The sequence below is a fragment of the Somniosus microcephalus genome, chromosome 26, assembly GCF_052327205.1.
Source record: "Somniosus microcephalus isolate GS21.2 chromosome 26, FLI_Smic_1.0, whole genome shotgun sequence".
NCBI lineage: Eukaryota > Metazoa > Chordata > Chondrichthyes > Squaliformes > Somniosidae > Somniosus > Somniosus microcephalus.
Genome location: NC_141012.1, coordinates 6355588 through 6366883, shown reverse-complemented (window position 1 = coordinate 6366883; position 11296 = coordinate 6355588).

The following is an 11296-nucleotide window of genomic DNA, read 5'->3' as shown; positions in this document are numbered from 1 at the left end:
GACCTCAGGGTTTTGAAGAAGGGTCAAACCCGAAACGTCAACTCAAATTTCTCTCCACGGATGTTGCCTGACTTGCTGAGTTTTTCCAGCATTTTCTGTTGTTACCTCAGGGTTCTGAGATCCACACGTTTCATTATGCGATCAACACGACAGCATGTCTTGGGAACACAACGGAAAACTCTGGAGAGGACCATCCAGTCATGTTTGTTGAAAAGTTCTAGGGATATTGGGTGAGGAGAGAATTGGGGATCTACTGTGGCTGCCTCCCTCCCCACCCCACCTCAAAAAAAAACTCTTTAATAGTTTAGGCCACTTTATTCTATATTTAAAGTTCGTAACGTTACCTTTTCTTTTTTCTTTAAAACATGAATTAATAGTTTAGATTAGTTCAGTAGTTGTTGGTTGTGTTGGCAATCCCACAGATTGGGCTGTTGCCCCGCGTGGCCGCGCTTTGATTCAATCGGGAGCGAGATTCCGGCGCGCGCACGCGCGTCAAACTGTCACTGTGTCGGGAGCGCGCCTGGGGGGTAACAGTTGGAGCAAAAAACTGGAGGTAAAACCAAACATCCAGGGGTTAAAACCTTCTGCCCAGAAATGTCTGTAAAACTAAAATCCAAAAAGATTGTGGGAATAATTACTGAGCTGCTTTTTCTTTTTTTAACAAAAAAAAGTGATGGTCATGTTTTCTGTCATTTCATTGTTTAAGTGCAAAAATATATTTACCATTGTTTGTTACAATAATTTGTTTGAATTATTCTGTAAGATTAGGTTATTGAGATTAATTTGAAAATGTTTAATTCCGTAAGATATTTTCCCCAACATCTCATTAAAAAAAAAAATGGTTGGAAAAAAAAATGGTTGGAAATTTTGGGTGTGTGTCTCTGCTTCAGTGTCAGCTGTGGCTCAGTGGGCAGCACTCTCTCAGTGGGAGTGGCTAGGAGTGAGCCAGCTGTGACTGGTTGCCTAATTGCAGCTGGGTGTTGGAGGAAGTTTTGTAAAAAGTTGGTGGAGGGTTTTGGGGTGTTTTCAGATTTTAGGGCCTTTTTGGCCCACAAAAAACAGCCAGATGGCTGCTGAGGGGTCCGGAGTGACGGGCCCCTCAGAGGACAATATTCCCGAGAGGAATTTTATTAGGGAAGAAACTGTGGTGGGAAGGGGGAAAGAAAAGGCCCAAAGATTTGGGCTGGGACCTCAGGAGGTTTGGTAAAGAAAATACAGTGGTGGTGCAAGGTGAAGATAAGAATATTCGAGCCTGGGATATAATCCAGGCAGTTCATGAGGACTGTGGTGAGGGAAGCTGTTTTGCCTGCCGACCAAAACCAAATGTGGGATTTGAGGTGACGGTCAGTGGCCGTGAGGAGGTAGAAAAACTGCTGCTCAGCCTGAAAGTTGGGGAGAAAGTTTTGGAGGTGACTCTGCTATATTCAGAGGAGGTGGTGGTTTCATTTTTGAACTTGCCTGTGTACATCGAGGACGAAGTGCTGAGCAAAAAGTTGGAGTCGTGGGACATTAAAATCTGTTCCGAAATAAAGAGGAGGTACTATCCGGGAACACGGGTAGCAGATGGAACCCGGTATGTAAAGGTACGGTTCCCAGAGGGGGTGAGGTCTTTGCCTTACAGTATGAAGTTCGAGACACTGGAAGGAGTACAGTACTTTCGTGTGCTGCACGATAACCAAGTAAAGGTGTGTTACTATTGTCTGGGACATGACCATCTCGTAAGAAACTGTCCTGATTTGTATTGTTACAATTGTGGTGAGTCGGGACATATCGCGCGGAGCTGCAAGGCGGAGAGCTGTGAGGTGTGTCGTAAAGGCCCCGCCTGCTGTGAGTGTGTGGCAGAAGGGAGCGAAATGAGTGATGAGGAGATGGGAGAAGGAGCAGGAGAGGAGTGTGGAACGGCCGGAGGTGCGGTGCAGTCGGAGGACACAGCCGGTAAAATGAAGGAAAAAGGTGCACAGGAAGAGGCAGAGGTTGGTGGAGCGGAGATCGAGGTGGAGATGGCGGAAAACACGGCGAGTGCTATGGAGGGGAGCAAAGACAGCAGCGGGCAGCAAGGGTCGAGTGCAGACTCGAGCCTTAGTGCAGTTCGGCTCCCCCTGGGGAGTCTGGTGTCTGTGGGGGGAGAGGAGGCAGGAGCGGGGTGTGTGGTGGAAGTGAGTGCTCCGGGGAGAGGCGGGGAGTCGGATATTTTGGTGAGCGGGAGGGGGCAGGGCGGGGAGAGGGTGCAAGAGGCAGGAGCCTTAAAGGGACAGCAGAATGGGATCGGCGAGATAGAGACATCAGAAGGGAACAATTTAGGTGCGCCATTGTCCTATGGAGTGAGGGAACAAGGTGCAAGGGTCAGAGAAGTAGAGGCGTGGTCGAAGGGGGCGGCACAGTGGGAGAAACTGCGATAGCAGGAAGACTCTCTCTGGGAGATGAAGTATCTGACGGGCAGCAGGATTATGTATCTGACGGGGAGCAGGCACAGGGGGTTGCAGAAGAGCTTGAGTGTGAGGAATTAGAGGGGGACAGAGACATGGAAGTCGGGGATGGGGTTAGTGAGGGGCAGAAGGAGGGAGAAAGGGCAGCTCCTGGGTCCAAACTTAAGGCAAGGAAGAGGCTGAAACAGCAGGGAGGGGTCAAACAGGAGGGGAAAAAGAGCCAGAGGCTGCAGGAAAAAGCAACAGCTGCCCGAAAAGTTGAGAAGGAGCATGAGAGGAGGGAAGAGCCTGAGATTAAATGATGGGGAGATTATTGGGCATACTTCCCTTCTTTGGAGCCATGATTACATTGGTCTCAATCAATGTGAACGGACTGAGGGGTGAGAAGAAATTGCAGCAGTTGTTGCAGGGTTTTAAAGGCACGGACTTGTGTCTACAAGAAACCTTTTGGGATGAGGATATTCTAGAAAGAGTTCAGACGGTTTGGAAGGGAGAGGTGTCTGCAAGTTGTGCAAACAATAACCGTAGAGGGGTAGCTGTTTTGGTGAGTCCGTCCATAGAAGAGAACGTTGCCTTGGTGGACAAGGACACTGAGGGGAGATTTTTTACGGCTAAGGGTAAAATTGGAGGGATTTAATTGTGATCTTTTTAATATCTATGCACCGAACGACCATTGCAAGCGTCGCGAGTTTTTTTGGGGGTTATTCACTGAAGTGGCAGAGGTGGAAAATCCTTGTATAGTGGGGGATTTTAATGTATTTTTATCTTGGATGGACATTTCAGCCCAGATGACCTTTAAAGAGGATAACTCCAGAGGGATGATTATAAAAATGATGGCAAATTTAAATTTGAGAGACTTATGGAGGGACCGGAACCCCATAAAAAGGGAGTTCTCCAGAGCAGGTTGGGTGGGTGATGTTTTAAAACAGAGCCGAATAGATTTTGTGTTAATGCGGGAAGGGTTAAGTTCGGAGGTGATGGAGATTTATTATAAAAAAGTATTATTTAGTGATCACTCGGCTTTGGTTCTTAGAATTAGGAACAGCAGAGTTAAGATTGGTTCAGGGGTGTGGATTTTAAACAATCAATACCTGAAAGAAATTGCTTATAAAGAAGGGATTATAAATATAATAAAGAATGCTCGGAAGGAACCTTTGTTCTTGAAAGAAAGAAGAGTTTGGTGGGACAATTTCAAATATGAGGTAAAAGTTTTTTCGGTACGTTATGGGAAAAAGAGGGCGGCAGCTAACCGGCATCAAGAAGAGAATATAAACAAAAGGTTTACGGATGTCTGTAAAGCAGTTGACGGAGGGGATAAGGGAGCTGAGACTAAGTTCCGGGTGCTAAAGGAAGAGTGGGAATTATTGCAAGCTGAAAAATGCAAGGGGGCCATTCTCCGTGCAAAGGCTAGAGATGCATTGGAGGGCGAAAGATGCACCAGATATTTTCTAGAGCAAGAGAAGCTGCGACAGAGATTATCGTTAATTGAGGAGTTGAAGGTTGGGGAGAAGATCATTCATGAAAGTGAGGAGATTTTGGAGGTGGCTAGCAGCTTTTATCAAGAGCTATATACAAAAGAAGACATTTCCAATTTGGAGATGGAGAAGGTTACTGCTTTTATTGAAAAGGGTTTAAAGGAGGATGAGAGAAGCATGTGTGATAAAGAGGTAGGATTAGCGGAAATAAAAATAGCAATAAGTGGAATGAAGGGTGGGCGGGGGGGGGGGGGGGAAAGCCCAGGGTCCGATGGACTAAGTGCAGAATTTTATAAGGAATTTTTCGAGATTTTAAGTCCATTGCTCTTAGGAGTTTTTAAGGAAATTAAAATTGAGGGAAGCCTGGCCCCATCTATGAGGAGAGGTATCATAAGCTTAGCTTATAAAAATAAAGGGGATAGACGGGATCTGAAGAATTGGAGGCCCATCACACTATTAAATGTGGATTATAAGATCTTGGCGAGGATTATGGCAAATCGTTTGAAGGAGGTGTTACCGGAGATAGTTTGGCCCTCTCAGTCCTATGGAGTCATAGGCCGGGACATCGCAGACTCTGTGGTCTCAATCCGAGATGCAATAGAGCTCATGGAAGAGAGTGGGAGGGAGGCTTATGTATTAAAGATAGATCAAGAGAAAGCCTTTGATAGGGTCTCTCATGAGTTTTTATTGAAGGTTTTGGAAGCATTTGGTTTCAAGGAAAATTTCATTCAGTGGATAAGGATTTTTTATTCAAACATATTCAGCTGTGTTAAATGTAATGGTTTTTTATCTAAGTATTTTCCGATACAGAGATCAGTGAGACAGGGTTGTCCCCTGTCCCCACTGCTGTACATATTGGTAGCAGAACCATTAGGTTACATGATGCAGAAAGAAACAAGGTGTAGTTGGGATTGTGGTCCCCAGTTCTGGGCTGGTGTTGGTGATACACCAATATGCAGATGACACAACATTAACATTGAGAAATGGGGAGTCAGTGAGGAAAGCTATGGAGGTAATGGAGGAATATTGTAGAGCTTCAGGTGCCAGAGTGAATTATAGTAAGTCCCAATGCCTGGTTGCAGGGAGGGGTAAGGGGGAATGGTTGGGGGTATGTCCCTTTAAGGTGGTGGAGGTTTTGGAAGTTCTGGGGGTGCATATGGGGTGCAAGAAAGACAGGGAAGAAGTGGATCGATTAAATTGGGAACCAAAGGTTATGAAAATTAAAACGATTTTGGGAAGATGGGAAAGAAGGTGGTTGAAAGTGCAAGGAAGAGCGACAGTGGTGTCTGCTCTCCTGCTATCTAAGCTATGGTACTTATTGACGGTGGAGGATATTCCTGAGTGGGCAGAAAAGTCCATCCGAGAGGCTTGTGTGAGGTTTTTATGGGAAGGGAAACCAGCCTTGGTGGCTTACAATACCATCATTGGACGGAGAAATCAGGGAGGACTCAATTTCCCAGATATTGATTTGAAGAAAAAATCCTTTAAAATCAAATGGGTGAAGAGATTTCTTCAGAAGTCAAATTCCAGTTTTTGGAAGAGTTGTTTTGAGCATTTTTTAAAACGAAGTGGGATAGGCGGGCAGGGGATATTGTATATGGAATACAATAATATGTTTTTGAAATCGATTAAGCTTCTCCCTAGGTTTTATAAGGGGGTTGTAGAGACTTGGGCTCAATTTTTAAAAAGTGTGCAGTTTAGGCCCAAGGGGGCTGAGGAATTTTTAGAACAGCCCTTATTTTTGAATAGGTGGGTCAACATCGAAGGAGAGGTTTTATTTAATCAAGCTTTTATAAAAGCTGGGATTATATCGGTGAAAGATGTATTATACGAGGTGATTCCAGGTTGGTTGCCGGAAGCGATAGTGAGGGACATGGTGTGGGAGGAGGATCAGGAGGTAGAAGGAAAAGCAATAGGAATCATGTATGAGAAGATTGTGAGGGCAATGCCACAGGATTGGATGGAAGAAATAAACGCGGAAATCTCCAAAGGAAGTAAAATGCGTCCTGCTTTTCCAAGCTTTGTGATGGAGAAAGGGGGAGAGTTAGTCCAATTTGACATCTGTAATACTCAAGATTTCTATGAGGTATTCAGAGAATGGAGATTCAAGACACCTGCTGGTCAGGAGTTTTGGCAGAGTATATACCCACAGCTGGACTTCAACAGGATTTGGATGGGAGTGTGGGCGAATTTTAAATGCCCAGAATGGATTGAACTGGATTTCAAATTGGCTCATAACCGGATTTTTACCATGACGGTCTTGTGCAAGATTGGACGAGTGGAGGCGGCAACTTGCCCAATGTGTGGGACACAGGATGAGACTCTGTCCCATTTACTGGTGTTATGTCCGCAGTTAAATGACTTTAAGTACTATGTTCGACAGTTGTGTGAAGCTTTTTTGCTGGGTGGGGACCGAACAGCGAGAATGGGAATCCCGTGGGACTCAATTTTGAGATGGGGATTGCAGGAGAGTCTGCCAGAGTCTAGCGGAGCGGCAATTAATTTAATGTTCAGTTTGGCTAGATTCGTGATTGTGCAAAGAAGGAATGCTCTGTTTTTTAAGGGGAGGAGAATCAATCTAAAAGAGTATTTTAAATATAAGCTAAAAGACCATTATAAGGCTCTGTGGATGTTTTATTCAGAAAGGAATTTAAGGACAGTATTTTACAACCAACTTTTAAAGTACAATCGGTTAATATATGTTACAGGTGATAAATTAAACTTCAGGTTTTGATGTTAAAATGTGGTGGCGGAATGGCTGTGCAGGGCAGTGGAATTGATTTGTATCATACAATGTAATGATCACGATGTTGTAAATGTTCTTAATGTTCAATAAAGTATCTTTAAAAAAAAAAGTGGGTCGCACCCTTGCCCCCAAGACCAGAAGGTTGTGGGTTCAAGTCCCACTCCAGAGACTCGAGCACAAAAATCTAGGGCTGACACTCCCAGTGCAGTGCTGAGGGTGTGCTGCACTGTCGGAGGTGCCGTCTTAAACGGCATTGTGTGTCCATGACTGCCAGCTTATTTTTCCAAGAGCACAGAGTGTACATCCCCCCCCCTCTAGAAAAGTACATGTAAAAGACCCCATGACACTTACTCGAAAAAGAGCAGGGGAGTTCTCCCCGGTGTCCTAGGGCCAATATTCATCCCTCAACCAACAACACAAAAACAGATTATCTGGTCATTATCACACTGCTGTTTGTGGGAGCTTGCTGTGCACAAATTGGCTGCTGCGTTTCCCACATTACAACAGTGACTCCACTTCAAACAGTACTTCATTGGCTGTAAAGCGCATTGAGACATCCGGTGGTCATGAAAGGCGCTATATAAATGCAAATCTTTCTTACATTCTCTTTTTATAAAATACTGTCACGGTTAACACATATCTGCTTAAAAAAAAATTTCACCTGCCGGTAATCCTACATCAGGATTTGGAGGCGGGTATGTTAGTGTAGCGGGTATGTGAGCGTAGCGGGTATGTTAGTGTAGCGGGTATGTTACAGGACTAGTAATCAAGAGGCCTGCACTAATAATCCCGCAGAACATGAGTTCAAATCACACCACGGTGGTTTGAGAATTCAGTTTAAATAAATAGCCGGTATCTGTAAAAGTGACCATGAAATTGTCGTACTGTTGTAAAAACCCAACTGGTTCGTGATTTTTTTTTATACGTTCATGGGCTGTGGGCGTCGCTGGCAAGGCCAGCATTTATTGCCCATCCCTAGTTGCCCCTCAAGAAGGTGGTGGTGAGCCGCCGCCTTGAACCGCTGCAGTCTGTGTGGTGAAGGTGCTCCCACAGTGCTGTTAGGGAGGGAGTTCCAGGATTTTGACCACTGTTCGCAACCTTGGTGTCATATTTGTCCCTGAAATGAGCTTCCGACCACACATCCGCAGCATAACGAAGACCACCTACTTACACCTCTATAACATTGCCTGTCTCCACCCTTGCCTCAGCTCATCCACTGCTGAAACCCTCATCCATGCCTTTGTTATTTCAATTTCAATTTCAATTTCAATTTCAATTTTATTGGTCACATAACTAAATACAAGAAGTGTAATCTAGTCAGTGAAATGCTTTGTTCTTGACGAGCCGAGAGCACCAAGCAGCAAGAACACCGAGCTGCCTGGTACACACGGAGCTCGCAAGGACGGCAGCCATCTTCATCGGCGCCATCACAAAAAAACACATACCGGCATATACACGCATACATACTTTAAATATAAATAAAGCAGACATAAAAAGACAGCACATAAAATGAACAAGCAATAATGTAAAAAAAGTAATTTCTACAGTAATTACATTGATATTTCTACCCAGGCTTCTACAATAATCTCTGGTTACAGGGTGGCCGCACTGGGAGAGCATCGTGAGGAACTCACAACTTATAATTAAATAAATTTAATTAATTAATTAATTAAATTAAATAAATAAAGTGCCCTAGATAAATAAAGTTATCTCTAGATTTGACTATTCCAACGCACTCCTGGCTGGCCTCCCACATTCTACCCTACGTAAACCTGAGGTCATCCAAAACTCGGCTGCCCGTGTCCTAACTCGCACCAAGCCCCGTTCGCCCACGACCCCTGTGCTCACTGACCTACATTGGCTCCCGGTTAACTTATCTTCATGTGGATTGGTGTCAAATTTTTTTTGTCTTAAAATACTCCTGTGAAGTGCCTTGGGATGTTTTACTACGTTAAAGGCGCTATATACAAGTTGTTGTTGTCACTTATCAGCCCAAGCCTGAATGTCATCCACGTCTTGCTGCATGCGGGCATGGACTGCTTCATTATCTGAGGAGTTGCGAATGGCGCTGAACACTGTGCAGTCATCAGCGAACATCCCCACTTCTGACCTTATGATGGTGGGAAGGTCATGGATGAAGCAGCTGAAGATGGTTGGGCCTAGGACACTGCCTTGAGGAACTCCTGCAGCGATGTCCTGGGGCTGTGATGATTGACCTCCAACCACCACAACCATCTTCCTTTGTGCTAGGTATGACTCCAGCCAGTGGAGACTCTTTCCCTCGATTCCCATTGACATCAGTTTTACTAGGGCTCCTTGATGCCACACTCGGTCAAATGCTGCCTTGATGTCAAAGGTAGTCACTCTCACCTCACCTCTGGAATTCAGCACTTTTGTCCATGTTTGGACCAAGGCTGTAATGAGGTCTGGAGCTGAGTGGTCCTGGCGGAAGCCAAACTGGGCATCAGTGAGCAGGCTAGTCATGAGTAAATGCAGCTTGATAGCACTGTCGGCGCCACCTTCCATCACTTTGCTGATGATTGATGGGGCGGTAATTGGCCGGATTGGATTTGTCCTGCTTTTGTGGACAGGGCATGCCTGGGCAGTTTTCCACATTGTCAGATAGATGCCAGTGTTACAGTTGTACTGGAAAAGCTTGGCTAGAGGCGCAGCTAGTTCTGGAGCACAAGTCTTCAGCACGACAGCCGGGATGTTGTCGGGGCCCAGAGCCTTTGCTGTATCCAGTGCGCTCAGCCATTACTTGATATCACGTGGATTGAATTGAATTGGCTGAAGACTGGCTTCTGTGGTGGTGGGGACCTCAGGAGGAGGCCAATATGAATCATCCATTCGGCATTACTGGCTGAAGATTGTTGCAAACACTTCAGCCTTGTCTTTTGCACTCACGTGCTGGGCTCTACCATCATTGAGGATGGGAATATTCATGGAGCCTCCTCCTCCCGTTAATTGTTTAATGGTCCACCACCATTCACGACTGGATGTGGCAGGACTGCAGAGCTTTGATCTGATCCGTTGATTGTGGGATCGCTTAGCTCTGTCTATAGCATTTCTGCTCCCGCTGCTTAGCATGCATGTAGTCCTGTGTTGCAGCTTCCCCTGGTTGGCACCTCATTTTTAGGTACGCTTGGTGCTGCTTCTGGCATGTTCTTCTGCATTCCTCATTGAACCAGGGTTGGTCCCCTGGCTTGATGGTAATGGTAAAGTGAGGGATATGCCGGGCCACGAGTTTATAGATTGTGGTGGAATACAGTTCTGCTGCTGCTGATGGCCCCCAGTGCCTCATGGATGCCCAGTTTTGAGCTGCTAGATCTGTTCTGAATCTATCCCATTTAGCACGGTGGTAGTGCCACACAACATGATGGAGGGTGTCCCCAATGTCAAGATAAGATTTTGTCTCCACAAGGACTGTGCGGTGGTCACTGCTACCAATGCTGTCAGGGACAGATGCATTTGTGACAGGTAGATTGGTGAGGATGAGGTCAAGTAGGTTTTTCCCTCTTGTTGGTTCTCTCACAAAAGCCTGCAGGATGGACGAGCAGGCTGACCATGGCACCATGGTGCAGGAGGCCATTCAAGGGGGGGGGGGGGGTGTGAAAGGGAATGTAGTTGTGGTAGGGGACAGTATAGTCAGGGGGATAGATACTGTTCTCTGTAGCCACGACCGAGTGTTCCGAAGGTTGCGTTGCCTGCCCGGTGCCAGGGTTAAAGACATCTCCTCACAGCTGGAGAAGAAATTGGAGTGGGAAGGGGAGGATCCAGTTGTCGTGGTCCACGTAGGAACCAATGACATAGGTAGAACTAGGAATGAGGTTCTGCTGAGGGAGTTTGAGGAGCTAGGATCCAAATTAAAAAGCAGTACTTCAAAGGTAATAATCTCTTAATTGTTATCTGAGCCACATGCAAATTGGCATAGGGACAAACACATTAGAGGTTTAAATACGTGGCTCAAAGAGTGGTGTGGGAGGCTGGGGTTTCGGTTCATGGGGCACTGGCACCAGTACTGGGGAAAGAGGGAGCTGTTCCGTTGGGACCGTGTCCTGGCGAATCGAATAACTAGGTTAGTAGATAGGGCTTTAAACTAATGAAGGAGGGGTGGGAGGATTCAGGACAAAGTCAATTTAAAAGCAGCGAGGGAAATGTCAAGGCTCCAGAGTAGAGCAGAGTTTTGGGTAAAAATAAGCAGAGTGGGTCAGGAAGGGACAGAGAGAGTAACAAAGGTAATAAGGCATCAGTGACTAATGTGACATCAGGGAAAAAGAGGATTAAGTCAAAGCTAAAGGCACTATATCTGAATGCGCGAAGCATTCGCAACAAAATAGATGAATTAATAGCGCAGGTAGAAATTAACAGATTTGATCTAATAGTCATTACAGAGACGTGGTTGCAAAGTGGCCAAGGTTGGGAACTAAATATTCCAGGATACATAACTTTTAGAAATGGAAAAGGAGGAGGGGTAGCCCTGATAACAAAGGATGGGATAAAGACAGTAGAGAGAAAGGATCTTAGCTCCAAAAATCAAGAAGTAGAATCAGTTTGGGTGGAGCTAAGAAACAGCAAGGGGCAGAAAACATTGGTGGGAGTTGTTTTTGGCCCCAAACAGTAGTTGTAATGTAGGGCAGAGCATAAAT